The sequence below is a fragment of the Orycteropus afer genome, unplaced genomic scaffold, assembly GCF_000298275.1.
Source record: "Orycteropus afer afer isolate SDZICR_OR568_19922 unplaced genomic scaffold, OryAfe1.0 scaffold00278, whole genome shotgun sequence".
NCBI classification, from domain to species: Eukaryota; Metazoa; Chordata; class Mammalia; order Tubulidentata; family Orycteropodidae; genus Orycteropus; species Orycteropus afer.
Window position 1 is genome coordinate 3,861,253 of NW_006921865.1, and position 4,801 is coordinate 3,866,053.

The 4,801-nt window shown below is 36.4% G+C and overlaps 1 pseudogene; it reads right to left on the minus strand.

Annotated features, from left to right (window-relative positions):
- Positions 1 to 723: 723 nt before the first annotated feature.
- On the minus strand, positions 724 to 1,196 carry LOC103205287 (annotated as a pseudogene).
- Positions 1,197 to 4,801: the final 3,605 nt, after the last annotated feature.

The window sequence follows — 4,801 nt, forward strand, 5'->3', positions numbered from 1 at the left end:
ATCTCTTTGTCAGACACTTGTTGGCCTAATCAAAATAGGCAACTTTTTCAACTTGATTTACTCAAGACAGTATATTCAAGACAATAATAATAAAATTAATTATTTTAATAAACACTTGTTGAGGGCCAGGCACTCTGCTTGGCTCTGGGAGTACCAGGGTGATATAGGACATGATGTCCTCCCCCTGGGCCTGTCCTCTCTAAGTCTCCACACATTTCCTTTTCTCACAATGATGCAGTCAGGATTGCATTTCTTGATGCATGTTTCCCAGGATAATCCATTTGTATCAGTCAATAATTACTTATTTAAAATTCATAAGCTTCTAAAATTAAACCCAATCTTTTAAAATTCTATTTTTTTGTATGCATATTTAGTAAATGTACATAGTTTGAAATGCAGTTATATCTGGATTAGAGTTTGTGATAGTTTTTGTGTACTCTCTATTGTTCTATAACAAAAGAAATAATAAAAAAAAAGTTCAAGTATTTTTCAAACCATACCAAACAAACAAACTAACATTTTTAATTGCCAAATTTCATCAGTACTTTGCTGGAGAAGTGAGAGTTTATAAATAAGATGCAATACATTCCAGAAAGGAGTTACAAATATCTTATACCCTATATGATTAAGTCTGAAAATCATTGGTTTAAGAGCCTTAGTGGACCTTACTTTAACTTTTTTTTTTAATAGTTGCATCTTTATTCAAAAGCCTCATCTGCCAGCTTAGCGTTTTCCGCCAACTTGGGGAGCAGAAACTTTCACAGGTTTCACAATCTTTTGCTTAGGTGCTGCCTTTGTAGGAGCCTTAGCAGCAGCCATTGCTGTCTTTTTAGATGCTTGTTTAGCCTTTTTTGCTTCCTTGGCAGCCCTGATAGCCTGTTCTCATTGAGCCTTTCTAACTTCAGGTTTCTGATTTCTCTTGGCCATTATATCAGCAAGAGATGCACCAGTGATGGCTCTCTGGAATTTGACTGCACGGCGGGTTCTTTTCTTTTGAATTTCTTCTGACTGTCCCTTTTGTGCTTTCTTCTGTAGAGAACAGTCCAGTTTATCTGCCGAGGGTTCCTCTTGGAAAGGAATGCTGACTCACATTTTGCATTAAGAAACTGGAAAACCTTCCCGTGGGTCCTGGAGTAGCGCCTTCCGTGTCCGGGGTAGATCTTGTACCCACTGAAACTGCACAGTTCGACCTTCATGGCTGCGGCTCCAGTGGAACACGGAAGATGGCAAAGAGCAGTTTAACTTTTTAAATGGTGGAATGATTGACTTTTCTTATGCTGTGTAGCATTTGGAAATCTTGAAAGCCTTAATTTTGTAGTCACAAAATTTCTTTGCTTTGGTCAATGCAGACAGAAGACTAGTCTCATGGGATCAAATAGAGTTAAAATAATATTCACAGATACCTAGAGTGCAAATAAACTGACACACATTACTATGTGTCTCAGCTAGAACCGCACATGCACCCATGATGCAATGGTGAATTTCCCCAGATTCTCCAGCATCAGTCCTAGCTTATTTTCAAGAGTAGAGTTGAACTCTTTGGCAGCATATTACTTCTTCTTAATTTTTTTTTTTGTTGTTGTTGTTGTTTTTCATTTGTTTGTCTCCTATCTCAGGAAATCGTGCCAGATATTCTGACTACTTTAGAATCAAAATTTAGATACTCTGATTACTTTAGATGGCTACTTCATTCATTATCATCACATTGAAAACAAATCTAGGCATTACATCCAGTTAAGAGAATTGCTTTGTTTCCTTTTTGTGTTGCAATTTAAATCAGAGCTAGCATGGTATATTTTAGGCTTGTAAGTGTATCCACCATTACATGAATATATATTTACCATAATACAATGGATTAGAAGTATCTAATGTTAAAATGGCATACTTTGAAACTGAATCATTTATTAATTTGAAGCAAATAAATATGTTCTCTTAACTAAAATCTCTTATATGGCTGACATGTGAATGTTCTTTTGACAGAGTCTCCATAGATGCTACAACTAAAATCAGAGTTAATTCTATAGAAAAATGATCAACCAATGTATATTTACTGGAGGATATATTACTATATTCCCTGTACAATTCTAAAGTTCTTGAAGGATAAAGATGAAGCATGCATTCACTTTCTGAAGCACAGATAAAGATGTAAGGAATATATAATTAAATATTTAATTATGGAGAAGAGGAGAACCATGAGGGCTGGAGGGAAGACTTGATCCAGCAGGTTAGGTTAGATTAAATGAGTGGAAGAAAGCAGCAGAGATATTTTTGCTTAGTCTAAAAGTTTGGGATTTTATGTAAGCCTTAAAGGGAGGAAACCCTATGAGTAGAACAGTTGGTACATGTTTCGATGTAGTGGGAGTGTATGTTAAAGCAGTAACTAAAGCCAAGTTACCAAGAGTGTTGAAGATTATAAATTTGAACAGAGGCAAGAAACAGAGAAAGTCAGAGGGACTAACTTTAAATCCTCACAGCTACCAATAAGAATCGGAAGGAAGGTTGGGCAATCCTACTTCCGTAATGATACTGCCTCGGAAACCCAAGGAGGGGTTGCTATGAGTCGGGGTCGACTCGACGGCACATGACAACAACAACAACCAATAAGAAACATTATAATAAATGGAGAAGAGATTGTAGTTGTCAAGGATTTAATTTTACTTGGATCAACAATCAATGCTCATGGAAGCAGCAGTCAAGAAATCAGATGTCATATTGCGCTGGGCAAATCTGCTGCAAAAGAGCTATGAAGTGTTAAGAAGCAAAGATGTCACTTTGAAGACCCAAGCCTGACCCAAGACATGACATTTTCAATAGTCTCATATTCATGTGAAAGCTGGGCAATGAATATGGAAGCCCAAATTAAAATTTATGCATTTTAGTTTTAGTAGTTAGGAAGAATATTGAAAATACCACGGACTGGCACAAGAATAAACAAATATATCTTGGAAGAAGCACAGCCGGAACGTTCGTTAGAAGCGAGAATGGCCAGACTTCATCTCCCATCCTTTGGTGGTGTTTTTAGAAGGGTCTACTTCTTGCATAAGGATATTACGCTTTGTAACATGGAGGGTTAGCAAAAAAGGGGAAGACCCTCAATAACATGAACGGACACTGTGGCTGTGACGATGAGTTCAAGCACAGCAGATATCGTGAGGATGATGCAGGACTGGGCAGTGTCTCATTCTGTTGTACATAAAGTTGCTATGAGTTGGAGCCAAATTGATGAAACCTAACAATAACAACAAAAATCTTTTGTTTGAAATGTTGTTTTTGTTGGTAGATACCATTGAATAGATTCCAACTATGAGTTGGGAAACTACTTGATGGCAGTGATTTTTTTTTTATAGTAAGTTTATATGTATCAGAATGAAATATTTCCCAGTCCTGCACTCTCTGCATGATCACTGATGTGTTTGGGTCCATCACTGTGGCTAATATGTCAAATCAATTTCATTAAAGGTTTTCTTCATTTTTGTTGAGCTTCTACTTTACCAACCATGATGCTCTTTTTTAGTGATTGGTCTTTCCTGATGCCATGTCCAAAATAAGTGAGACAATGTCTCCCCATCCTCGCTTCTATGGAATGGTCTGGTTGCATTTATTCTAAGACTGATTTGTACATTTTTTTGATAGTTCATAGTATGTTCAATATTATATGTCAATGCCACAGTTTGAAGGTATCAATTATTCTTATCTGAAGAGAGCTGCATTTAATAAGTAGAATTTTAACAACACAATTTAAAATCTCATTGTTTTAAAAATATATTTCTCATACATCTTTGTATTCAACAGTGCTCTTAAACGTCTTTATACTAAAGAACTGAATTATTAATCTCTTGAATATATGTGTGGGTAAATATACATATATGTGGATGTTGTTGTTGTTATGTGCCTTGACTCAGACCCAACTTACAGTGACCCCTCCTTGGGTTTCGGAGGCAGTATCACTAGGAAAGTAGACTGCCCCATTATTAACCCAAGAGGAAGTATCCTATGAGCACTTTCCATTTCAAAGGAAAAACACACATTCAAATGCATTGTAAGATTTCCTGGGGCTCCTGAGTCCTCTTTGTTTGGATACCTCAGCCAGTAGGTCTTGAACTCTTTTGGTGAACTAATGAGGTAAGCTGACTGTATAGTGTAGTGTCAAAGAATGGTCTCAAATGATTTAAATGGAATATTTTTCTTTTTATTATTCATGTTTTTCTCCCCTAAATAATTAGTGCTGTGAAACCAAGGACATGTTCTCAAAGGCATTTCTGTGATTTGAGATTATTGCTGTTACTGCCCTTAGATTTTTATCCCAAGGGGGTGGCAGAACCAATAACCTTTGTACGTTTCGAACATCTAATCAGTTATAATATGCTAATAAGTTTTAATATGGTGTGGTCTTGTGTTTATAAGCACAGACCTTATTGAAAATGTCAAAATAATTCAGATCTTAATATATCCCCTGTAGTGATACATTAATAAGGGCCATAGGAGCAAGTACTGTAGGTAGTTATTTTGTAATGGACAAGGATATTTTTGCTATTTGATTTGGAGATCAAAACCCAGAAAGATAATAAATAACTTGCATTTTAATTTCAAAATGTGATGTGTGCTCTTCCCACAGCATGGCAGAATTTCCCTTGAAAAGCCTCATTTAATAATCTGCCTTGACAGCCAATGACATGATGGATTTTTTTTTTTTACTTGTATAAATATATCGTAGTGCCTAAAGCACTTGACTGCTAACCAGAAGGCTGGCGGTTCAAACCCACCAGCCACTCCTCAGAAGGAAGATGGGGCAATCTACTTC